Below are 27,173 nucleotides of genomic sequence, written 5' to 3' on the forward strand. Positions count from 1 at the left end.
TCTCTTGCTTTATTACTCTTACTTTCTCTCTCCCTCTCTCTGACTTGCACTCGCTCTCTCGCTTTCTCTCTCTCTCCCTTCTCACTCTGTCTCTCTGCTTCGCTCTCTCTCCCCTTCCACCTCTCTCCTTCCTCTGTCTATCTCCTTCCCTCCTTTTTCTCTCCACTCCCTTCCCAATCTGTCTCTCCCATTTCCCCTCTCTCATTTCCCCCTCCTCCATCCGCCTCTCTCTCCCCTTCCCCTCGCTCTCCCTCCCTCCTCTCTTCTCCCTCTCTATTCTTTTCACTCTCTCTCCGCTTAACTCTCTCTCTCCCATTCCGCCTCTCTCCTTCCATCTCTCCACTTCCCCTCATCTATTGCCTTCCCTCTCCACTTCAACCACATTCTCTCCCCTTCCCCTCCCTCTATCTCCTTCCCTCTTTCCACTTCACCCAAACTCTCTCCCCTTCCCCTCTCTCTATCCCTTTCCCCACACTCTCTCTCCTTCCCCTCTCTCTATCCCTTTCCCCACACTCTCTGTCCGTCCCCTCTCTCTATCCCTTTCCCCACACTCTCTCTCCTTCCCCTCTCTCTATCTCTTTCCCCACACTCTCTCTCCTTCCCCTCTCTCTCTCTCCTTCCCCTCTCTCTATCTCTTTCCCACACTCTCTCTCCTTCCCCTCTCTCTATCCCATTCCCCACACTCTCTCTCCTTCCCTTTCCCACACTCTCTCTATCCCTTTCCCACACTCTCTCTCCTTCCCCTCTCTGTATCCCTTTCCCCACATTCTCTCTCCTTCCCCTCTCTCTATCCTTTTCCCCACACTCTCTCTCTATCCCTTTCCCCACACTCTCTACCCTTCCCCTCTCTCTATCCCCACACTCTCTCTCCTTCCCCTCTCTCTATCCCTTTCCCCACACTCTCTCTCTATCCCTTTCCCCACACTCTCTCTCCGTCCCTTTCCCCACACTCTCTCTCCATCCCTTTCCCCACACTCTCTCTCCTTCACCTCTCTCTATCCCTTTCCCACATTCTCTCTCCTTCCCCTCTCTCTATCCTTTTCCCCACACTCTCTCTCTATCCCTTTCCCCACACTCTCTCCCCTTCCCCTCTCTCTATCCCTTTCCCCACACTCTCTCTCCTTCCCCTCTCTCTATCCCTTTCACCACACTCTCTCTCTATCCCTTTCCCCACACTCTCTCTCCGTCCCTTTCCCCACACTCTCTCTCCATCCCTTTCCCCACACTCTCTCTCCTTCACCTCTCTCTATTCTCTTTCCCTCCCCTCTCTCGATCCCCACACTCTCTCTCCTTCCCCTCTCTCTCCTTCCCCTCTCTCTTTCTCTTTCCCCACACGCTCTCTCCTTCCCCTCTCTCTATCCCTTTCCCCACACTCTCTCTCCTTCCCCTCTCTCTATCCCTTTCCCCACACTCTCTCTCCTTCACCTCTCTCTATCCCTTTCCCCACATTCTCTCTCCTTCCCCTCTCTCTATCCTTTTCCCCACACTCTCTCTCTATCCCTTTCCCACACTCTCTCCCCTTCCCCTCTCTCTATCCCTTTCCCCACACTCTCTCTCCTTCCCCTCTCTCTATCCCTTTCCCCACACTCTCTCTCTATCCCTTTCCCCACACTCTCTCTCCGTCCCTTTCCCCACACTCTCTCTCCATCCCTTTCCCCACACTCTCTCTCCTTCACCTCTCTCTATCTCTTTCCCTCCCTCTCTCGATCTCTTTCCCCACACTCTCTCTCCTTCCCCACACTCTCTCTCCATCTTTTTCCCCACACTCTCTCTCCTTCCCCTCTCTCTCCTTCCCCTCTCTCTATCTCTTTCCCCACACACTCTCTCCTTCCCCTCTCTCTATCCCTTTCCCCACACTCTCTCTCCTTACCCTCTCTCTATCCCTTTCCCCACACTCTCTCTCCTTCCCCTCTCCCCACACTCTCTCTCCTTCCCCTCTCTCAATCCCTTTCCCCACACTCTCTCTCCTTCCCCAATCTCTATCCCTTTCCCCACACTCTCTATCTATCCCTTTCCCCACACTCTCTCTCCTTCCCCTCTCTCTCCTTCCCCTCTCTCTGTCTCTTTCCCACACTCTCTCTCCTTCCCCTCTCTATCCCTTTCCCCACACTCTCTCTCCTTCCCCTCTCTCTATCCCTTTCCCCACACTCTCTCCCCTTCCCCTCACTCTATCCCTTTCCCCACACTCTCTCTCCTTCCCCTCTCTCTATCTCTGGCCCTCTCTGCACTTCACCCACAGTCTCCCTCCTTCCCTTTACTCTCCCTCACCCCATCCGCCTTCTTGTCTCCCCAAGACGAAAGGACAGAGTGGGAGGGGGAAGGGTAGAGAGAGGAGGTGAAGAAGGTGAGAGAGAGAGGGGAATGTGCAGAGAGAGGTGAAGGGGAGAACAGGGGATTTGAATGGAAGGAGAGGGGGAGGGGAGTGAGAGCCTGTTCTTGGGATGGTCTCTGAACTGTTTCATACTTAAAAGAAAACATGTGTTGGATTAAGGGCGAGTTCAGAAACAGAAACTAACTTTGCACGGGCCCCAATGAGATTTTGAACTCACGACCCTTGGTTTACAAGACCAGTGTTCTAACCCCTGAGCTATGGAGCCACTGATACAGGATTGCTCTCATTCCCGTTAGTGCAACACAACATGGCTGATTACCTGACCATGATAAAGGATAGCAAACTGAGAAAAACCTTGACAATGTACAGACTTAGTGAACATAGCCTGGCGATCGAAAAAGGTAGACACAGGCAGACCCGGCTACCAAGAGAGGACAGGATATGTTCTCATTGCAGTCAGGGTGTGGTGGAGACAGAGATGCACTTCCTCACAGCTTGTAGAAAATATCAGGGCATAAGGGAGAATTTCTACCCAAAATTCACAAAAATATGCCCGGAATTCAGAAATTTGAATGATGACCAAAAACTCCCATACCTATTAGGGGAAGAGAGAAATTGTGTAACCTTAGCGGCACACTATGTTACAGCTTGCCATAAACAGAGGGACAACCACTAAATATAAGAAAAGAGTATATACAAATTATATATGAATGTATATTTATACACTCAGTGATATATCTGTCTCTACACTGTATGGATAGGCCAGTGTTTATGTGTTCAACCATGAATGTTTTTCGATGCTTTGGCAACATAAGCTGTACCTTGTCATCATGCCAATAAAGCGATTTGAATTGAATTGAATTGAACAGTGCTGTGCATTTGAAGAATGAGGCAGGGCGCAGTTCACCACTCAGATTGTGTCTCATCCCCCGTTACCTGCCTCAGGCTCTTCAATAGTCACCTCACAACTACAATAGAGCAACTTTCCCATGCTAAAACGTCCCAAGGCAACTCAGTTACACTCTATCTCTCTCTCAGTCTCTCTGCCTCCTTCTTTCTATATTTCTCCCTCTTTGTGTCTCTACCACTCTCTCTCTATCTTTCTCTCTATCTTTCTGTCACTCAATTCAATTCAATTCAATTCAATTCAAATCACTTTATTGGCATTACAAGTTACATCTTATGTTGCCAAAGCATCGAAAAACATTCATGTTTGTTCACAAAAATACCGATCTATCCATACAGTGTATAAACAGATATATCCCTGAGTGTATAAATATGCTTTCATATAATTTATATATACTCTCTTCTTATATTTAGTGGTTGTCCCTCTGTTTATGGCAAGCTGTAACATAGTGTGCCGCTAGTGTTACACAATTTCTCTCTTCCCCTAGTAGGTATGGGAGTTTTTGGTCGTCTCTTTCACTCCCTTTCTACCTCTTTCTCTTTTTCTCTGTGTCTCTCTCACTTTCTCTCTGTTTCTCACTCTCATTTTACCTCTCCCTCTCTCACTTGTTCTCTCTCTCTCTCTCTCAGTTTCTCTCTCTCCTCTCTCTTTCTATCTCTCAATTTCTCTGTCACTTTCTCTCTCTCTCTTTCTCTCAGTTTCTCTCTCTCCTCTCTTTCTCTCTCTCAATTTTTCTCTGTCACTTTCTCTCAGTTTCTCTCAATTTTTCTCTACCTCACTTTCTCTCAATTCCAATTATCCAATTAAAATGCTTTATTGCCATGAAAGTTTACAGAGAACCATATTGCCAAAGCTTACATAGCAAAAAGGTACAGTTTTCCAACATTCTGTAGGTGTCAATCGATTTGACATTTGTTGGGTACATACAATATTACTTTTAAACAATATTAATTTTAAACAGTCTTTGTACTTCATTTGGTACGTTCAATATTAATTTTAAACAGTCTTAATTTTAAACAGTCCTCAGGTTGTGACCTCCTCTCTCTTTCTCTCTCTTTCACTCTCTCACTTTCTCTCTCTCTCTCTTTCTCTCTCACTTTCTCTCTCTCGCGTTGACTATCTCAATTGCTCTCTCACTTGCTCTCCCTCTCTCACTTTCTCTCTCTTTTTCTCTCTCACACTCTCTTTCTCTCTCTCTCTCTCTGTTTCTCTCTCTCATTTTCTCTCTCTCTCAATTTCTCTCTATCTTTTTCTCTCTCACTTTCTCTCTCTCACTCTCACTTTCTCTCCCACTCAATTTCTCTCTCTCACTTTCGCTACCTCCTCTCTCTTTCTCTCTCTTTCACTCTCTCACTTTCTCTATCTCTCATTTTCTCTCCCTCCATCCCTTTCTCTCTATCTCTCTTGCTCTCACTTTCTCGTTCTCTCTCTCGCACACTTTCTCTCTCACTCACATTCTATCTCTCTTGCTTTATTACTCTCACTTTCTCTATCACATTCTCTATCACTTTCTCTCTCCCCCTTCCTCACTCTCTCTCACTGTCTCTCTCTTTCTCTCTTGCTCTTTTTACTCTCTCTCACTTTCACTCTCACTTTCTCTCTCACATTCTCTCTCTCTCTTTCTCTCTCTTTCTCTCTCTTACTTTCTCTCTCCCTCTCTCTGACTTGCACTCGCTCTCTCACATTCTCTCTCTCTCCCCTTCTCACTCTGTAACTCTGCTTCGCTCTCTCTCCCCTTCCACCTCTCTCCTTCCCTTTCTCTATCTCCTTCCCTCCTTTTCTCTCTGCTCTCCCTTCCCAATCTGTCTCTCCCATTTCCCCTCTCTCATTTCCCCCTCCTCCATCCGCTTATTTCTCTCCCCTTCCCCTCGCTCTCCCTCCATCCTCTCTTCTCCCTCTCTCTTCTTTTCACTCTGTCTCTCCTCTTAACTCTCTCTCTCCCATTCCGCCTCTCTCCTTCCATCTCTCCACTTCCCCTCCCTCTATTGCCTTCCCTCTCCACTTCACCCACACTCTCTCCCCTTCCCCTCCCTCTATCTCCTTCCCTCGCTCCACTTCACCCACACTCTCTCCACGTCCCCTCCCTCTATCCCCTTCCCTCTCTCCACTTCACCCACACTCTCTCCCCTTCCCCTCCCTCTATCTCCTTCCCTCTCTCCACTTCACCCACACTCTCTCCCCCTCCCCTCCCTCTATCTCCTTCCCTCTCTCCACTTCACCCACACTCTCTCCCCTTCCCTTTTCCCTCTCCCTCCTTCTACTCTCCCCAAGAGGAAAGGACAGAGTGAGAGGGGGAAAGAGAGAGGAAAGGGGAGAGAGTAGGAGGAAGGGAAGTGGTGAGAGAGCGGGGAAAGTGTAGAGAGAGGAGGTGAAGGGGAGGTGGGGAAGGTGAGAGAGAGGCGGAGGGAGAGAGAGAGTGAAGAGGGATGTGTCGAGAGAGGGTGAAGGGGAGAGAGAGAGTGGGGTAAGGAGGAGAGAGAGGCAAAGAGTGGGAGTTCAGGGGAATTGAACAGAAGGAGAGGGGGAGGTGAAGATGGGGAAGGGAGAGAGAGCCTGTTCTCGGGTTGGGCTCGGAGCTATTTCATACTTAGAAGTAAACATGCTGTGAATTAACAGTGAGTTTAGAAACAGAAGCTAAATTTGTAGAGGTAGTGGGGAAAATGCTAGAATCCATTATAAAAGATGTAATTGAATAGCACTTGGAAAGCAGTGACAGGATCGGACAAAGTCAACATGGATTTACAAAAGGTAAATCATGCTTGACTAATCTTGACTAATCTACTGGAATTTTTTGAGGATGTAACTGACAGAATAGATAAGGGAGAACCAGTGGATGTGGTGTATTTCGACTTTCAGAAGGCTTTTGATAAGGTCCCGCATAAGAGATTAGCATGTAAATGTAAGGCACATGGGATTGGGGCAAAGTACTGACTTGGATAGAGAACTGGTTGGCAGACAGAAAGCAAAGAGTTGGAATAAACGGATCTTTTTCCGAGTGGCAGGCAGTGACAAGTGGGGTACCGCAGGGGTCAGTCCTAGCAACCCAGCTATTCACAATATATATTAATGATCTAGACGAGGGAACTTGATGTAATATCTCCAAGTTTGCAGATGACACAAAGCTAGGTGGGCGTGTGTGCTGTGAGGAGGATGCCGAGAAACTCCAGTATGCTTTGGACAGGTTGGGTGATTGGGCAGATGTATGGCAGATGCTGTGTAATGTGGATAAATGCGAGGTTATCCACTCCGGTGGTAAAAACAGGAAGGCAGATTATTATCTGAACGGCAATCGATTGGGAGAAGGGGAAGTGCAACGAGATCTGGGTGTCCTTGTGCACCAGTCACTGAAGCATGCAGGTGCAGCAGGCGGTTAAGAAGGCAAATGGTATGTTGGCCTTCGTAGTGAGAGGGTTCGAGTACAGGAGCAAAGATGTCTTGCTACAGTTGTACAGACCCTTGGTGAGACCACACCTTGAGCATTGTGTGCAGTTTTGGTCGCCTTATCTGAGGAAGGATGCAATTGCCATGGAGGGAGTGCAGCGAAGATTTACCAGACTGATACCTGGGATGGCAGGAATGACGTATAAGGAGAGATTGGGTCGATTGGGCTTATACTCGCTGGAGTTTAGAAGAATGAGAGGGGACATCATTGAACTTATACATTTCTAACAGGACTAGAAAGACTAGATGCAGGAATGATGTTCCTGATGGCCGGGGAGTCCAGAACCAGGGGTCACAGTCTAAAGATAAGGGGTAAGCCATTTAGGGCTGAGATGAGGAGGAATTTCTTCACCCAGAGAGTGGTGAACCTGTGGAATTCTCTACCACAGAAGGCAGTTGAGGCCAATTCATTAACTATATTCAAGAAGGAGTTAGATATATTTCTTAAGGCTAAAGGGATCTGGGGAGAAAGCAGGGACCGGGTACTGAGTTGGAAGATCAGCCATGATCTCATTGAATGGCAGAGCAGGCTCGAGGGGCCGAATGGCCTACTCCTGCTCCTATCTTCTATGTTTCTCCCTCTCTCTGTCCCATTCCGCTTCTCTCCTTCCATCTCTCCACTTCCCCTCTATCTCCCCTTCACCCACACACTCTCTCCTTCCCCTCTCTCTATCTCCTTCACTCTCTCCACTTCACCAACACTCTCTCTCCCCTACACCCTCTCTCTCCCTTTCGCCTCTGCTCTCCCCATCCTCCTTCTACTCTCCCCAAGAAGAAAGGACAGATTGAGAGGGGGAAAGAGAGAGGGTAAGGTGAGAGAGTGAGCGAAGGAGGAGAGAGAGGCAAAGAGGGGGAGTACAGAGGAATTGAGCAGAAGATAAGGGAGAGGTGGAGAGATTGGGAAGGGAGAGAGAGCCTGTTCTCGTGTTGGTCTCGGAGCTGTTTCATACTTAAAAGTAAACATGCTGTAAATTAACAAATTTGCATAGGCACCAGTGAGATTTGAACGCACGACCCCTGGTTTGACAAGACTAGGGCTCTAACCCCTGAGCTATGGAGCCATCTGCATTGAATTGCTTCTCATTCCAGTTAGTGCTGTGCGTTTGAAGAATGAGGCAGGGCGCAGTTCACCACTCAGATTGTGTCTCATCCCCCGATACCTGCCTCAGGCTCTTCAATAGTCACCTCTCAACAACAATAGAGCAACTTTCACGTACTAAAACGTCCCAAGGCAACTCAGGTCCACTCTCTCTCTTTCCCTCCTTCTTTCTATATTTCTCCCTCTTTGTGTCTCTCCCACTCTCTCTCTATCTTTCTGTCACTCCCTTTCTATCTCTCTCCTTTTCTCTGTTTCTCTCTCACTCACTTTGCCTCTCTCTCCTCTCTGTCACTTTCTCTCTCTCGCTACCTCCTCTCTCTTTCTCTCTCCTCTTTGCTTCCCTCTTTCTCTCCCATTCTGCCTCCCTCCATTCCTCTCTCCATCTCCTTCCCTGTCTCTCCTTTCCCCACAGTCTCTCTCCTTCCCCTCTCTCTATCCCTTTTCCCACAATCTCTCCCCTTCCCCTCTCTCTATCCCTTTCCCCACACTCTCTCCCCTTCCCCTCTCTCTATCCCTTTCCCCACACTCTCTCTCCTTCCCCTCTCTCTATCTCTGGCCCTCTCTGCACTTCACCCACAGTCTCTCTCCTTCCCTTTACTCTCCCTCTCCCCATCCGCCTTCTTGTCTCCCCAAGAGGAAAGGACAGAGTGAGAGGGGGAAGGGTAGAGGGAGGAGGTGAAGAAGGTGAGAGAGAGAGGGGAATGTGTAGAGAGAGGGTGAAGGGGAGAACAGGGGATTTGAATGGAAGGAGAGGGGGAGGGGAGTGAGAACCTGTTCTTGGGATGGTCTCTGAACTGTTTCATACTTAAAAGAAAACATGCAGTGGATTACTGGCGAGTTCAGAAACAGAGCCTAAATTTACAGAGGCCCCAGTGAGATTTGAACTCATGACACCTGGTATACAAGACCAGTGCTCCAACCCCTGAGCTATGGAGCCACCGATGCAAGAGTTTTTCTCATTCCAGTTAGTGCAACACAACATGGCTGATTACCTGACCATGGTAAAGGATAGCAAGCTGAGAAAAACCTTGACAATGTACAGACTAAGTGAACATAGCCTGGCGATCGAAAAAGGTAGACACAGGCAGACCCGGCTACCAAGAGAGGACAGGATATGTTCTCATTGCAGTCAGGGTGTGGTGGAGACAGAGATGCACTTCCTCACAGCTTGTAGAAAATATCAGGGCATAAGGGAGTATTTCTACCCAAAATTCACAAAAATATGCCCGGAATTCAGAAATCTGAATGACGACCAAAAACTCCCATACCTACTAGGGGAAGAGAGAAATTGTGTAACCTTAGCGGCACACTATGTTACAGCTTGCCATAAACAGAGGGACAACCACTAAATATAAGAAAAGAGTATATACAAATTATATGAATGTATATTTATACACTCAGGGATATATCTGTTTATACACTGTATGGATAGATCAGTGTTTATGTGTTCAACCATGAATGTTTTTCGATGCTTTGGCAACATAAGATGTACCTTGTCATCATGCCAATAAAGCGATTTGAATTGAATTGAATTGAATAGTGCCGTGTGTTTGAAGAATGAGGCAGGGCATAGTTCACCACTCAGATTGTGTCTCATCCCCCGATACCTGCCTCAGGCTCTTCAATAGTCACCTCACAACTACAATAGAGCAAATTTCACGTACTAAAACATCCCAAGGCAACTCAGTTACACTCTATCTCTCTCTCAGTCTCTCTGCCTCCTTCTTTCTATATTTCTCCCTCTTTGTGTCTCTACCACTCTCTCTCTATCTTTCTCTCTATCTTTCTGTCACTCTCTGTCACTCCCTTTCTACCTCTTTCTCTTTTTCTCTGTGTCTCTCACTTTCTCTCTGTTTCTCACTCTCATTTTACCTCTCTCTCTCTCACTTGTTCTCTCTCTCTCTCTCTCTCAGTTTCTCTCTCTCCTCTCTCTTTCTCTCTCTCAATTTCTCTGTCACTTTCTCTCTCTCTCTTTCTCTCAGTTTCTCTCAATTTTTCTCTACCTCACTTTCTCTCTCTCTCTCTCACTTTCTCTCTCACTTTCTCTCTCTCGCGTTGACTATCTCAATTGCTCTCTCACTTGCTCTCCCTCTCTCACTTTCTCTCTCTTTTTCGCTCTCACACTCTCTTTCTCTCTCTCTCTCTCTCTGTTTCTCTCTCTCATTTTCTCTCTCTCACTTTCTCTCTATCTTTTTCTCTCTCACTTTCTCTCTCTCACTCTCACTTTCTCTCCCACTCAATTTCTCTCTCTCACTTTCGCTACCTCCTCTCTCTTTCTCTCTCTTTCACTCTCTCACTTTCTCTCTCTCTCATTTTCTCTCCCTCCATCCCTTTCTCTCTATCTCTCTTGCTCTCACTTTCTCATTCTCTCTCTCGCACACTTTCTCTCTCACTCACATTCTATCTCTCTTGCTTTATTACTCTTACTTTCTCCATCACATTCTCTATCACTTTCTCTCTCTCCCTTTCTCACTCTCTCTCACTGTCTCTCTCTTTCCCTCTTGCTCTTTTTACACTCTCTCCCTTTCACTCTCTCTTTCTCTCTCTCTCTCTCCTTCTCTGAGTTTCTCTCTCTTTCTTTAACACTCTCACTTTCTCTCTCACATTCTCTCTCTCGCTTTCTCTTTTTCTCTCTCTTACTTTCTCTCTCCCTCTCTCTGACTTGCACTCGCTCTCTCACTTTCTCTCTCTCTCCCCTTCCCCTCGCTCTCCCTCCCTCCTCTCTTCTCCCTCTCTCTTCTTTTCACTCTGTCTCTCCGCTTAACTCTCTCTCCCATTCCGCCTCTCTCCTTCCATCTCTCCACTTCCTCTCCCTCTATTGCCTTCCCTCTCCACTTCACCCACACTCTCTCCCCTTCCCCTCCCTCTATCTCCTTCCCTCTCTCCACTTCACCCACACTCTCTCCCCTTCCCCTCCCTCTATCTCCTTCCCTCTCTCCACTTCACCCACACTCTCTCCCCTTCCCCTCCCTCTATCTCCTTCCCTCTCTCCACTTCACCCACACTCTCTCCCATTCCCTTTTCTCTCTCCCTCCTTCTACTCTCCCCAAGAGGAAAGGACAGAGTGAGAGGGGGAAAGAGAGAGGATAGGGGAGAGAGTAGGAGGAAGGGAAGTGGTGAGAGAGCAGGGAAAGTGTAGAGAGAGGAGGTGAAGGGGAGGTGGGGAAGGTGAGAGAGAGGCGGAGGGAGAGAGAGAGTGAAGAGGGATGTGTAGAGAGAGGGTGAAGGGGAGAGAGAAAGAGGGGTAAGGAGGAGAGAGAGGCAAAGAGTGGGAGTTCAGGGGAATTGAACAGAAGGAGAGGGGGAGGTGGAGGTGGGGAAGGGAGAGAGAGCCTGTGCTCGGGTTGGGCTCGGAGCTGTTTCATACTTAAAAGTAAACATGCTGTGAATTAACAGTGAGTTTAGAAACAGAAGCTAAATTTGTAGAGGTAGTGGGGAAAATGCTAGAGTCCATTATAAAAGATGTAATTGAATAGCACTTGGAAAACAGTGACAGGATCGGACAAAGTCAACATGGATTTACAAAAGGTAAATCATGCTTGACTAACCTTGACTAATCTACTGGAATTTTTTGAGGATGTAACTGGTAGAATAGATAAGGGAGAACCAGTGGATGTGGTGTATTTGGACTTTCAGAAGGCTTTCGATAAGGTCCCGCATAAGAGATTAGCATGTAAATGTAAGGCACATGGGATTGGGGCAAAGTACTGACTTGGATAGAGAACTGGTTGGCAGACAGAAAGCAAAGAGTTGGAATAAACGGATCTTTTTCCGAGTGGCAGGCAGTGACAAGTGGGGTACCGCAGGGGTCAGTCCTAGCAACCCAGCTATTCACAATATATATTAATGATCTAGACGAGGGAACTTGATGTAATATCTCCAAGTTTGCAGATGACACAAAGCTAGGTGGGCGTGTGTGCTGTGAGGAGGATGCCGTGAAACTCCAGTATGCTTTGGACAGGTTGGGTGATTGGGCAGATGTATGGCAGATGCTGTGTAATGTGGATAAATGCGAGGTTATCCACTCCGGTGGTAAAAACAGGAAGGCAGATTATTATCTGAACGGCAATCGATTGGGAGAAGGGGAAGTGCAACGAGATCTGGGTGTCCTTGTGCACCAGTCGCTGAAGGTAAGCATGCAGGTGCAGCAGGCGGTTAAGAAGGCAAATGGTATGTTGGCCTTCGTAGTGAGAGGGTTCGAGTACAGGAGCAAGGATGTCTTGCTACAGTTGTACAGGGCCTTGGTGAGACCACACCTTGAGCATTGTGTGCAGTTTTGGTCACCTTATCTGAGGAAGGACGTTCTTGCCATGGAGGGAGTGCAGCGAAGATTTACCAGACTGATACCTGGGATGGCAGGAATGACGTAGAAGGAGACATTGGGTCGATTGGGCTTATACTTGCTGGAGTTTAGAAGAATGAGAGGGGACCTCATTGAACTTATAAATTTCTAACAGGACTAGAAAGACTAGATGCAGGAAGGATGTTCCTGATGGTGGGGGAGTCCAGAACCAGGGGTCACAGTCTAAAGATAAGGGGTAAGCCATTTAGGGCTGAGTTGCGGAGGAATTTCTTCACCCAGAGAGTGGTGAACCTGTGGAATTCTCTACCACAGAAGGCAGTTGAGGCCAATTCATTAACTATATTCAAGAAGGAGTTAGATATATTTCTTAAGGCTAAAGGGATCTGGGGAGAAAGCAGGGACCGGGTACTGAGTTGGAAGATCAGCCATGATCTCATTGAATGGCGGAGCAGGCTCGAGGCGCCGAATGGCCTACTCCTGCTCTTATCTTCTATGTTTCTACCTCTCTCTGTCCCATTCCGCTTCTCTCCTTCCATCTCTCCACTTCCCCTCTATCTCCCCTTCACCCACACACTCTCTCCTTCCCCTCTCTCTATCTCCTTCACTCTCTCCACTTCACCAACACTATCTCTCCCCTACACCCTCTCTCTCCCTTTCGCCTCTTCTCTCCCCATCCTCCTTCTACTCTCCCCAAGAGGAAAGGGCAGAGTGAGAGGAGGAAAGAGAGAGGAAAGGGGAAAGAGCAGGAGGAAGGGACGTGGTGAAATGGTAGAGAGAGGGGGTGAAGGTGAGAGAAGGGGAATATTCCGAGGGGGATGTGTAGAGAGAGGGTGAAGGGGAGAGAGAGAGTGGTAAGTGTGGTGTATGTAACTTGTTCCACCTTAAGAGAACTACCTTAAGAGATGTACTACTTTCTCTTGGCTGCTGTATACTGTAATACCGGTGGTGACCACACCGGTATATAAACGTTGTGTAGGGATTTGCTGGGCAGTTCAGCCCTGACCTCCGAATAGTAAAGACCTGTCAAAGTTATTCTTGTGGTCTGTGTCCAGTGATTTATAATAAGCATAACTGGGACACACAGACTTAACAGTGGTGACGAGTCCGATCTTACCCTGCGGCAGTTTTACATCCAAGGCAGCTTCGTCCTCAGAACGGGCGTCGAGGAGGGGCATCCGCCCTCATCATCCTGCTGAGCACCATTGCACGGGAGGCATCGAGAACCCGGGTTAAAAAGAAAAATTCTGACCACGAAGCCCTCCATCAGCGACAGGCAGTGATCATCCCTTCTACCACGGTGGTGGGTAAGCCGATCAGCACCACGAGCAGAAGGTCGGCCGCGTTGACTGTGGAGTGGGGGAGGGAAAACGGAGGAAAAAGGGCGGAGAACTCGACCACGGCCGGTGAAAAGGGCCGGGCTGCAATCGAGGCCGACGGGCGCAGCGACTGGGGCAGCTTAAGGCACGAGAGCCGCGGAGAACTCGAACGCAGCCAGTGTAAAGGACCGGGCTGCATGCGGGGCTGAGAGGCGCAACAGCAGGGGAAGCGTGAGTGCCCACGGGAACCGCGGGGGAGTAAAGCAGCGTCGGGGAATTGAGAACCGCTGGGGAGGCGAGAACGGCAGCAGCACGGCAATCGCCATTGCAGCCAGCGGGTGAAGAAGGCAAACGCGGGAATCCACCATTGTAGTCGGCGGGGGAAGAAGACGAGCGCGGGAAAGACCGCCAAGCGCGGGAAGCCGCCATTTTAGTAGGCGGGGGAAGAAGACAAGCGCGGGAAGCCGCCATTTTGAGAAAAAGAAAAATTTAAAAACTTGCAAGGATGCCTAAACATGGGAACATTAATACCTTTGATAGCGATATCGAAGATTGGACCACGTATGTAGAACGCATGGAAGTTTATTGTAAAGCAAATAAGGTACCAGATGATGAGAAAGCACTAACCTTATTATGCTCAATGGGTGCAAAGACATACGGGCTATTGAAGCACCTTCTATCACCAGATAAACCGGCGGATCAGACTTTCGCGAATATTGTTACTGTCCTGAAAAATCATTTAAACCCCACGCAGCTGATGATAGCGGAACGATTTAAATTTTACAGAAGAACGCAGCTGAAAGACGAAAGCAACGCTGAATTTTTAATTGAACTGTGTAAGCTATCAAAGTACTGTCAGTTTGGAACAGGACTAGCACATGCGCTGAGAGATAAATTTGTGTGTGGATTGTTAAAAGAAGGAACACAAAAGCGACTGCTTGAGGAGAATGATCTTACGCTTGATAAAGCTATCACTATTGCAGCATCGCACGAAGCCGCAGCGAGAGGCACTGTGGAAATGCAGCTACGGTCACCGGAACTCAGCACCAATCAAATGGTCTTGGGTACAGTAAAATGTTATTGTTGTGGAAAGACAACGCACGATCAGAACCAGTGCTGGTTCAAAAATCAGGAATGCAGAAAATGTGGCAGGCTTGGTCACATAGCTAAAGTATGCCGGTCAGGAAAGAAGACCAGCAACAAAAAGTCACCACAGGAAAAGTACAGAAAGGTACACAAGGTGACAGAGAACAGTTCGAACGAACAGAAGTCAAATTCAGACTCCAGCAGTAATGAACTGGGTAGTCTAAGAGTACACAATGTTGGTAATGAAGCAGACCTCCAAACAATCTGGGTCACACTTCAGATAGCAGGAGTCCAAGTGAAGATGGAATTGGACACTGGATCGGCATTGACGGTCATGAATAAGCAAGATTACAAAAGGTTATTCCCACATATTCCCCTACGGGATACGGAGATTGTATTGAAAACATACACGGGGCGAAGAGTATACCCCATCGGGAAGATAGAGGTAAAGGTGGTCCACAAGGGCAAAGAAAGCCGAGGAATGGACTTATATGTGCTACCTGAGGGAGGTCCACCACTACTGGGACGGGAGTGGATTAGGAAAATAAATATGGGCTGGCATTCCATAAAAGAAATAACGGTAGATTCCGGTACAAAAGATGTCAAACCTAAACGATTGTCCAGAATATTGGACGATGCTAAAGAGGTGTTCCAACAGGGACTGGGAACACTGAGAAGAATTACGGCAAACATCAAGGTTGAAGAACATGCAAACCCGAACTTTTTTAAAGCCAGACCGGTACCTTATGCGATACGACCTGCTGTGGAAGCTGAGCTGGAAGGGCTAGAATGTTCAGGAGTACTGTCTAAGGTAGACTGGAGTGAGTGGGCCACGCCCATTGTCCCCGTCATGAAGCGTTCATCGAGCAACAAGCCGGGGGAACCGGGGAAGGTTCGCATCTGTGGTGATTTCAAGATCACTGTTAATCCGGTGCTTCACACGGTGCAGTATGCGCTTCCGCTGATTGAGTATATCTTCGCTTCGTTGTCTGGCGGGAAACACTTCAGCAAGATAGACCTGGCGCAGGTGTACTTACAGATGGAAGTTGAGGAAGAGTCACGCCAGTATCTCACGATCAACACACATAGAGGCTTGTACCGGTATAATAGACTGGCTTTTGGAGTGGCATCAGCTCCAGCAATTTGGCAGAGGGCCATGGAGCAGGTATTACAGGGAATTCCAGGCACACAATGTTACCTGGACGATATTCTGATTACAGGAGATGATGACGAGGAACACCTTGCAAATTTGGAACTGATGCTCACCAGATTGAAAGAATATGGACTTCGAGTTAATCGCCAGAAATGTGAATTCTTTCAGAAGCGGATCTCGTACTGTGGTCATGTCATTGACCAGGAGGGGCTTCATAATTCTCCTGACAAGATCGAAGCTGTTGTGAAGGCTCCCGCTCCGGATAATGTATCCCAGTTGAGGTCGTTCCTAGGGTTGATTAACTATTACCATAAGTTTCTGCCAAATTTATCCACGGTGCTGCACCCGCTGAACGCTCTTTTGCAGAAGGGAGTACCATGGAAGTGGAGCGAGGACTGTAAGAGGGCCTTTCGCAAAAGCAAGGCATTGATCACTGTGGTGTATGTAACCTGTTCCACCTTAAGAGAACTTAAGCCTGGTCCACCTTAAGAAAGGTACTACTTTCTTTGGCTGTTGTATACGTAATACCGGTGGTGACCACACCGGTATATAAGCACAGTGTAATAATATTGTATTCAGTATAGCCCGACCTCCAACCAGTAAAGACCTGTTGAATTTACTCTTGTGGTCTGTGTAGTAATTCTCACTATAACACACAGACTTAACAATCACCTCAGAGGAAGTGTTGGCTCACTTCAACCCAACGCTGCCTATTCGTTTGGCTTGTGATGCTTCTCCATATGGTATTGGGGCAGTACTCTCACACAAGTTGCCAAATGGCCTGGAGAGGCCAGTTGCGTTCGCATCCAGATCATTGACCTCCGCTGAGCGCAACTATGCTCAGATAGATAGGGAGGCTCTCAGCCTTGTGTGGGGAGTAAAGAAGTTTAATCATTACCTGCAGGGCCAAAAGTTTACGCTTCTGACAGACCACCAGCCGTTGGTATCCATTTTTAACCCTAAGAAGGGTGTTTCGGTGATGACAGCACAGAGACGGTCCCTTTTCCTAGGGGCACATCAATATCAGATCGAATTCAAAGGTACAAAGCTGCATTGTAATGCTGATGGGCTGTCGTGCCTGCCACTACCTACAGAGGAGGAGGCACCGACGGTTGACCCTGTTGAGTTATTTCACTCGACCATCATCGAATGTTTACCAGTCACCAATGCAAGTACTAAAAGAGAAACCAGGAATGACCCGCCACTGTCCCGGGTCTACGAAGTGACAGTGAAGGGATGGCCAGCACATGGTGATCCACTGTTACCGGCATTCTCAGCAAGACAAGAACAGCTGTCCGTCTGTCAAGGAACATTGATGTATGGAATAAGGGTGATTATTCCTCCTAAGTTAAGAGAGAGAGTTCTAAAGGAACTGCATGAAGGTCATCTGGAGGGAGTCAAGATGAAAAGCCTTGCTAGGGCTTATGTGTGGTGGCCGGGTATCGACCAACAGATAGAGGATCTGACGAAAAGCTGCTCAGGGTGCCAAAAAGTGCAAAATGCCCCTCCGATTGCACCGCTGCATCCATGGGAATGGCCTTCAACCCCATGGCAACGTGTACATATTGACTTTGCTGGTCCTTTCATGGACTCCATGTTTTTAATTGTGGTGGACGCACATTCTAAATGGCCAGAAGTGATTAAGATGACTACCACTACCTCGGAAAAGACAATCGCGGTGCTAAGAACGATATTTGCAAGAAATGGATTGCCAGAACAAATATGTTCAGACAAAGGACCGCAGTTCGTGTCAGAAGAATTCCAGAAATTCATGAAGAAGAATGGGGTGAAACATTATACCTCTGCCCCATATCATCCGGCTACAAACGGGTTGGCCGAGAGATTTGTACAAACGTTCAAAAAAGCAATAAAGGCCATGAGCGAAGATCAGATTCCACTACAGCACAAGGTGGACAAATTCCTACTGGCATATCGAAACGCCACTCATGCAGTGACAAACCAAAGTCCTGCCATGATGTTCTATAACAGGAGGTTGCGGTCCAGGTTGGACTTGTTAAAACCAAATGTGCGGAGGGAAGTTGAAAACAAACAGTTCCAGCATATAAATAACAAGACCACTCGGAGTTTCGGAATAGGACAACCAGTGTTAGCCCGGGACTATAAAAACGAGAAATGGCAATCTGGAACAATTCGGGCCAGACAAGGACCCCTGATGTACACGGTAGATATTGGTGAAAATGTAATACGGCGTCATGCTGACCAACTGGTAGAATCGAGAACAAGGGTCGAACCCAGGGTTACGGCAGAGACAACCGTGGAAGAAGTTAGTGAACCTGAAGCATCTACCTCAGAAGTGAATGTACCTGAGGATGATGTCCAATCCATAAGAGATCAACTAGATGAGTCACCCCAGCAACGAGAATCAGAGACCCCTGAAAGGCGTTATCCAACTTGAATCAGGAGGCCTCCTCAGAGACTGAATCTTTGAACTGTTTTGCATGAAGTTGTATAGATATATATCAATATGTTATTATGTTATGTTAAATGGGGATATAACTGTTAAGCTAAAAAGGGAGGATTGTGGTGTATGTAACCTGTTCCACCTTAAGAGAACTACCTTAAGAGATGTACTACTTTTTCTTGGCTGCTGTATACTGTAATACCGGTGGTGACCATATAAACGTTGTGTAGGGATTTGCTGGGCAGTTCAGCCCTGATATCCGAACAGTAAAGACCTGTTAAAGTTATTCTTGTGGTCTGTGTCCAGTGATTTATAATAAGCATAACTGGGACACACAGACTTAACAGTAAGGAAGAGAGAAACAGGCAAAAAGGGGGAGTACAGGGGAATTGAATGGAAGGAGAGGGAGAGGTGGAGATTGGGAAGGGAGAGAGAGCCTGTTCTGGTGTTGGTCTCGGAGCTGTTTCATACGTAAAAGTAAATATGCTGTGAATTAACAATTTTGCACAGGCCCCAGTGAGATTTGAACTCACGACCCCTGGTTTACAAGACCAGTGCTCTAACCCCTGAGCTATGGAGCCACCTGCACTAGAGTGCTTCTCACTCCAGTTAGTGCTGTGCGTTTGAAGAATGAGGCAGGGCGCAGTTCACCACTCAGATTGTGTCTCATCCCCCGATACCTGCCTCAGGCTCTTCAATAGTCACCTCTCAACAACAATAGAGCAACGTTCACGTACTAAAACGTCCCAAGGCAACTCAGTTACACTCTCAATAGCAAAATACTGCAGATGCTGGAAATGCGAAATAACAACAGAAAAGGATGGAAAAACTGAGCAGGCCAGGCAACATCCTTGGAGAGAAATTATAGAGTCAACGTTTCGGGTCGGCACTGAACACAGGGCTCACACAGAACACAAGGCCCGCACTGAACACAGGGCCTGCACTGAACACAGGGCCCCCACTGAACACAGGGCCCGCACTGAACACAGGGCCTGCACTGAACAAAGGGCACTCACTGAACACAAGGCCTGCACTGAACACAAGGCCTGCACTGAACACAAGGCCTGCACTGAACAAAGGGGCCGTAATGAACACAAGGCCCGCACTGAATAAAGGGCCCACACTGAACACAGGGACCGCACTGATGACAGGGCCTGCACTGAAGACAGGGCCCGTACTGAACACAGTGCCCGCAGTGAACACAGTGCCCGCACTGAACACAGGGCCCACACTGAACACAGTGCCCGCAGTGAATACAGGGCCCGCACTGAACATAGGGCGCTCACTGAACACAGAGCTCGCAGATCACAGGGCCCGCGCTGAACACAGGGCCCGCAGTGAACACAGGGCCCCCACTGAACACAGGGCCCGCACTGAACACAGGGCCCGCACTGAACACAGGACCCTCACTGAACACAGGTCCCGCACTGAACACAGGACCCGCACTGAACACAGGACCCGCACTGAACACAGGGGCCGTACTGAACACAGGGCCCGCAGTGAACACAGGGCCCCCACTGAACACATGGCCCGCACTAAACACAGGGCCCTCACTGAACACAGGGCCCGCACTGAACACAGGGCCCTCACTGAACACAGAGCTCGCACTGAACACAAGGTCCGTACTGAACACTGGGCCCGCACTGAAAACCGGGCCCGCACTGAACACAGGGCCTAGACTGAGCGCAGGGCCCGCACTGAACACAGGGCCCACACTGAACACAGGGCCCGCACTGAGCACAGGGCCCGCACTGAACACAGGGCCCGCACTGAACACAGGACCCGCACTGAACACAGGGCCCACACTGAAAACAGGGCCCGCACTGAACACAGGGCCTGCAATGAACACAGGGCCCGCATTGAACACAGGGCCAGCGCTGAACACAGGGCCAGCGCTGAACACAGGGATCGCACTGAACACAGGGCTCGCACTGAACACAGGGATCGCACTGAACACAGGGCCCGCACTGAACACAGGGCCTGCACTGAACACAGGGCCCGCAGTGAACACAGGGCCCGCAGTGAACACAGGGCCTGCACTGAACCCAGGGCCCGCACTGAACACAGGGCCCGCACTGAACACAGGGCCCTCACCGATAACAGGGCCCTCACTGAACACAGGGCCTAGACTGAACACCGGGCCCGCACTGAACACAGGGCCCGAACTGAACACAGGGCACTCACTGAACACAGGGCACTCACTGAACACAGGGCACTCACTGAACACAGGGCACTCACTGAACACGGGGCACTCACTGAACACAGGGCCCGCACTGAACAGAGGGCCCACACTGAACAGAGGGCCCGCACTGAACACAGGGCACTCACGGAACACAGGGCCCGCACTGAGCACAGGGCCCGCACTGAACACAGGGCCCGCACTGAACACAGGGCCCGCACTGAACACAGAGCCCGCACTGAACACAGGGCCCGCACTGAACACAGGGCCCGCACTGAACACAGAGCCCCCTTTCTCTCCCCCTCTCCCTCCCCTTCTCTCTCTCTCTCTCTCCCCTCACTCTCTCTCTCCCCTCTCTCTCACTCATTCTCTCTCTAACCCCCCCTCCCACTCTCTCTCTGTCACTCTCTCTCTCTCCCCCTCTCTGTCTCTCCCCCTCTCTCTCTCACCCCCCTTGCTCTCGCTCCCCCTCTCCCTCTCTCCCCTGTAAAGTCCGCTCCTCAATAATACACAGACTTCGGGAGAACAGTTTAACAGGTACTTTACTGAACAAGAGGCAGCTTGAAACTGAAACTACAGAAGCCTGCTAGGGCCATTTATACAAGGGTGGTCACTGCCGGTACTGCAGCCTAAGACCAGTTATTCCCTTAAAGGTACATACACAACAATTCCTCCCCTTTTAGATAAACAGTACATAACATTCATTTAACAACTAAATAATAACTAATTACAATTACAATTTTCTCAGTAATATATACACCAACTGAAATTGTCATTTATAAGTTCAGTCTTTGAGGAGGCTTCCTGATCCGGACTGGATAGCGCCTTTCTCGAGTATCCTGTTCTGGCGGTGGAGTCAATTCTGGCTCATTGTCATTGGTTGGTTCGTCAGCTTCCAATACCCCGGCTTCTGAGGTAGACACAATCTGTACTTCGGGCTCATTACCAGGTACACATGCTTGTGGTACAGGTTTGGCTTGTTCCTGTGACTCTGGAATCTGGTGAGCATGGCATCTCACGATGCTCTCTCCAACGTCCACTGTGTACATTAGTGGTCCCTGCTGTGTGCATATCGTGCCTGGCTGCCATTTTTCTGTTCGGTAGTCGCGGGCCAAGACTGGTTGCCCTATCTTGAAGCTCCTGGTTGGCTTCTCATTTATGTGCTGGAACTGCTTATCCTCAACATCTCGTCTTATGTTTGGTTTGAGCAAATCCAAGCGACATCTTAGTCTCCGGTTGAAAAACAGTACGGCTGGAGTTTGGTTGGTTACTGCATGTGTCGCATTCCGGTAAGCAAACAGGAAGTTATCCACCTTGTGTTACAGTGGTATGTCATAAAACAAACCTCTCAGCCAATCCATTTGTGGCTGGATGATATGGGGCAGATGTGTAATGTTTCACCCCATTATTCTTCAGGAACCTCCGGAAATCCTCAGACACAAACTGTGGGCCATTGTCGGAACAGATCTGGCGAAGATGGTCCTTAGGACTGCAATAGTTTTCTCCGTGGTGGTGGAGGACATTTAAATGACCTCTGGCCATTTCGAATGGGCGTCAACAGCGATTAGAAACATTGAGTCCATAAATGGACCAGCGAAATCAATGTGTACCCGTTGCCATGGAGATGAGGGCTACTCCCATGGATGTAGCGGGGCCTGTGGTGGAGCGTTTTGGACCTTCTGGCATCCTGTGCATCTCTTGGTCATATCCTCGATTTCTTTATCGATTCCCGGCCACCACACAAAGGCCCTGGCTAGGCTTTTCATTTTTACCCCTCCCAGATGACCCTCGTGAAGCTCATTGAGCACTCTATCTCTCAACTTGGGTGGAATTACCACTCGGGATCCACACATCAAGGTTCCCTGGCACACTGACAGCTGTTCCCTCCTTGGCGAGAATGCTGGCAACAGTGAGTCGCCATATGCTGGCCATCCCTTCACCGTCAAATCATAGACCCGAGAGAGTGCTGGGTCATTTCGGGTTTCCTTCTCAATACTTGCGTTTGTAACAGGCAAACATTCGACTATGATCGCATGGAATATCTCCACAGGGTCCACTGCAGCTGCTTCTTCCGCCGTAGGCAACGGTAGGCGCGACAGCCCATCAGCGTTTCCATGTTGTTTTGTACCTTTGTACTCTATGTCATACTGATGTGCCCCTAGAAAAAGTGACCATCTTTGCAGCCGTTGTGCCGTCATCACCGGAACGCCCTTCTTTGGATTAAAAATTGAGGCCAGGGGTTGATGATCAGTCAGTAGGGTGAATTTCTGCCCGTGTAGATAGTGATTGAATGTCTTCACCCCCACACCAGGCTGAGGGCCTCCCTGTCAATCTGGGCGTAGTTACGCTTGGCTGAGGTTAGCGAGTGCGATGCAAAGGCTATTGGCCTCTCTGAGCCGTCACGGAATTTGTGTAACAGCACTGCTCCAATGCCGTAAGGTGACGCATCACATGCCAACCGAATCGGTAGTGTTGGGTTGTAGTGGGCCAATACTTCTTTTGAAGTAATTTGGCATTTACAGTCCTGAAAGGCATGCTTACACTCATCACTCCATTTCTATGTTACACCAGTTTGAAGGAGGGCATTCAGTGGGTGCAGAATTGTAGATAAATTTGGCAAGAACTTATGGTAGTTGTTCACCAACCCGAGGAATGACCTCAGTTGCGACACATTTTCTGGTGCTGGAGCCTTGACTACAGCCTCAATCTTGTCCGGCGACTTATGCATCCCTTCCTCATCAATCATGTGGCCACAATACGAGATTTGTCTCTTGAAGAACTCGCATTTGGGACGGTTGGCTCGTAGCCCATATTCCTGCAATCTCGTGAGCACCTGTTCCAGGTTGGCAAGGTGTTCATTGTCATTTTCGCCCGTAACCAGGATGTCGTCCAAATAACACTGGGTCCCCGGGATCCCTTGCAGGACTTGTTCCATTGCCGTCTGCCACATAGCCGGGGCCGATGCTACCCCAAATACCAGTCGATTGTACTGGTAAAGACCTTTGTGAGTGTTTATCGTGAGGTATTTCCTAGATGCTTCTTCCACCTCCATTTGTAGATATGCTTGAGCGAGGTCAATCTTTGTAAAACGTTTCCCTCCAGATAGTGAGGCGAAAACATCTTCTATCCACGGAAGCGGATACTGTACTGTGTGCAGGACTGGGTTCACAGTCACCTTGAAGTCCCCACAGATGCGAACCTTCCTTGGATCCCCAGGCGTGCTGCTCAATGCTGTCTTCATTACAGGAACAATGGGTGTGGCCCATTCGCTCCAGTCCACCTTAGACAGCACCCCCGAATGCTCCAGGCTCTCCAGTTCAGCTTCCACAGCTGGGCGTATCGCGTATGGCCTTGAAAAATTTTGGGGTTGCTTTATCCTCAATCTTTATGGTTGCCTTTACTCCATTTAGAGTCCCAAGTCCTTGTTGGAACACCTCTTCTGCATTAGATAGAATTTGTGACAGACGTCCAGGTGCGACGTCATCATCTTTTTTGTCAGTCACAGTTAGTGCCAGAATGGAATGCCAATCCAATTGTAGTCTTTGGATCCATTCACGTCCCAATAATGGTGGTCCTCCATCTCGTAGTTGGAATGAAATCTGTTTGTCTTGATCCTGTATTCGTTTTGCACTCATGTATATTACCCTCCCCCACTGTGTATAGTTTCATTTCCTCTTTCCCGACTAACCTGGGAGGTTCCAGGTCTTGGCTCTTGGCTCCGCCCCTGACTTCTCTTACATAAAGATCCCAGGATCTGTATGACTCATTCCTGAGAACCAGTCGGCGTGTTGAGATGTTAGCTCTGATCTTAGTGATTAAAAGCCAACTTGTTAAAGTCTATGGGCTAGATTTTCAGTTGCTTGCACCAGCAGTTAGCGCCTTAAGAGAAGTGATTTTCGGGCGCTATGCGTGTAGCGCCCGGGCGCAGCGCAGTTTGCGCCCCGCCCCAAATTAAGTTGCCCGTTAGCGCCGGCGCAAAGTTTAGCGGCCGCCCGGATGCGCGCGCAGAAAATGACGTCACATCCTCGTGCAACGCCCTTCGGCCGCCCCGAATACAAACTTCAGTCGGACCGCCCGATTGTGCAGCTGGCGTCCAGAGCGTTTGTAAAATGGAACGCAACACACCCTGGGGAGCGCAAATTAAAGGGCCCTCCTCCTGCACTATAATGGAAGGATCCAGTGTGTTGTCTCCTCCTCCTCCTCCTCCTCCTCCTCCTCCTCCTCCTCCTCCTCCTCCATCTCCATCATCATCATCATCTTTTCCCCCCCCCAGACTCTGCCTTTGCAAAAAACACATGCACCCTTCCCCTTTAAGAGCTCACTGGCACCAGAGTGTCTGCCGTGCGATGCGCTCGGGCGCAGCGCTCTGCACCGCCGGCTTAGCGCCTAAAGATAGTAGTGGAACGCCTCTTTTAGCGCTCCACCAACCTCTTAGGGCGAAGCCACTGAATTTCCGGCAACGGGGCGCTACTTTGGGGCGGGCGCTAACTTCGGGCGGGCGCTAAGGTTAGCGCCCCAAAACTGTCTATACTGAAAATCTAGCCCTATAACTTCTAGTTTTGTGGTTATTGAAGGCCCATTAGGGCCCATGAAAATACCAGATTGTCGGAAAAGCCCATCTGGTTCACTAATGTCCTTTAGCGAAGGAAATCTGCCGCCCTTACCCGGTCTGGCCGGTATGTGACTCCAGACCCACAGCAATGTGGTTGACTCTTAACTGCCCTCTGAAATGGCCTAGAAAGCCACTCAGTTGTAACAAATGTCTACGAGAAACAATAATGAGAATAAAAAGGAAAAGACCAAACGGCATCGACCTTGGCACCAGCTTCGGACACGACCAAGGCACAGACAGCCCAGTCAACCCTGCAAAGTCCTGCTCATTATAACACCTGGGGAGTTGTGTCAAAATTGGAAGAGCTGTCCCACAGACTAGTCAAGCAACATCCTGACATACCCACAGAATCAGACCTTTCAGCCAATATCCCAGACTCCTCCATCACCATTCCAGGTTATGTCCTGTCCCACCGGCAGGACAGACCCACCAGAGGTGGCGGTACAGCGGTATACAGTCAGGAAGGAGTGGCCCTGGGAGTCCTCAACAGACTCTGGACCCCATGAAGTCTCATGGCTTCAGGTCAAGCATGGGCAAGGAAACCTCCTGCTGATTACCACCTACCACCCTCCCTCAGCTGATGAATCAGTACTCCTCCATGTTGAACACCACTTGGAAGAAGCACTGAGGGTAGCAAGGGCACAGAATGTCCTCTGGGTTGGGGACTTCAATGTCCATCACCAAGAGTGGCTCGGTATCACCACTACTGAGCGAGCTGGCAGAGTCCTGAAGGATATAACTGCCAGTCTGGGCCTGCGACAGGTGGTGAGAGAACCAGCACGAGGGAAAAACCTACTTGATCTCGTCCTCACCAATCTACCTGTCGTAGATGCATCTGTCCATGACAGCATTGGTAGCAGTGACCACCGCACAGTCATTGTGGAGACGAAGTCCCATCTTCACACTGAGGACACCCTCCATCGTGTTGTGTAGCACTACCACCGTGCTAAATGGGATAGATTCAGAACAGATCTAGCAGCTAAAAACTGGGCATCCATGAGGCGCTGTGGGCCATCAGCAGCAGCAGAATTGTATTCCACCACAATCTGCAAACTCATGGCCCGGCGTATCCCTCAGTCTACCGTTACCATCAAGCCAGGGGACTAACCCTGGTTCAATAACGAGTGTAGACGAGCGTGCCAGGAGCAGCACCAGGCGTACCTAAAAATGAGGTGCCAACCTGGGGAAGCTGCAACACAGGACTACATACATGCTAAAAAGTGGAAGCAGCATGCTATAGACAGGGCTAAGCGATCCCACAATCAACGGATCAGATCAAAGCTCTGCAGTCCTGCCACATCTAGTCGTGAATGGTGGTGGACCATTAAACAGCTAACGGGAGGAGGAGACTCCATGAATATCCCCATCCTCAATGATGGTGGAGCCCAGCACGTGAGTGCAAAAGACAAGGCTGAAGCGTTTGCAACCAACTTCAGCCAGAAGTGCCAAGATGATGATCCATATCAGCCGACTCCTGAAGTCCCCACCATCACAGAAGCCAGTCTTCAGCCAATTCAATTCACTCCACATGATATCAAGAAATGGCTGAGCGCACTGGATACAGCAAAGGCTATGGGCCCCGACAACATCCCGGCTATCGTGCTGAAGACGTGTGCTCCAGAACTAGCCGCGCCTCTAGCCAAGCTGTTCCAGTACAGCTACAACACTGGCATCTATCCGACAATGTGGAAAACTGCCCAGGTATGTCCTGTCCACAAAAAGCAGGACAAATCCTACCTGGCCAATTACCGCCCCATCAGTCTACTCTCAATCATCAGCAAAGTGATGGAAGGTGTCATCAATAGTGCTATCAAGCGGCACTTACTCACCAATAACATGCTCACTGATGCCCAGTTTGGTTTCCGCCAGGATCACTTGGCTCCCGACCTCATTGCAGCCTTGGTCCAAACATGGCCAAAAGAGCTGAATTCCAGAGGTGAGGTGAGAGTGACTGCCCTTGACATCAAGGCAGAATGTAACCGAGTGTGGCATCAAGGAGACGTGTAAGTCAATGGGATTCAGGGGTAAAACTCTCCACTGGCTGGTGTCACACCTAGCACAAAGGAAGATGTTTGTGGTTGTTGGAGGCCAATCATCTCAGCCCCAGGACATCGCTGCAGGAGTTCATCAGGGCAGTATCCTAGGCCCAAACATCTTTACCTTCTTCATTAATGATCGTCCTCCATCCTAAGGTCAGAAATGGGGATGTTGGCTGATGATTGCACATTGTTCAGTTCCATTCACAACTCCACAGATAATGAAGCAGTCCATACCCACATGCAGCAAGACCTGGGTGACGTTCAGGCTTGGGCTGATAAGTGGC

The 27,173-nt window shown here is 49.1% G+C and overlaps 2 non-coding genes across 2 annotated transcripts; both read right to left on the bottom strand.

Annotated features, from left to right (window-relative positions):
- Positions 1-8,643: 8,643 nt before the first annotated feature.
- Positions 8,644-8,716, bottom strand: trnat-ugu (transfer RNA threonine (anticodon UGU)). The gene has a single exon. It is a non-coding gene; the product is annotated as a tRNA-Thr (tRNA).
- Positions 8,717-18,567: 9,851 nt separating this feature from the next.
- On the bottom strand, positions 18,568-18,640 carry trnat-ugu (transfer RNA threonine (anticodon UGU)). The gene has a single exon. It is a non-coding gene; the product is annotated as a tRNA-Thr (tRNA).
- Between the last annotated feature and the right edge of the window lie 8,533 nt (positions 18,641-27,173).

Source organism: Somniosus microcephalus, unplaced genomic scaffold, assembly GCF_052327205.1.
Source record: "Somniosus microcephalus isolate GS21.2 unplaced genomic scaffold, FLI_Smic_1.0 unresolved_chr2, whole genome shotgun sequence".
NCBI classification, from domain to species: Eukaryota; Metazoa; Chordata; class Chondrichthyes; order Squaliformes; family Somniosidae; genus Somniosus; species Somniosus microcephalus.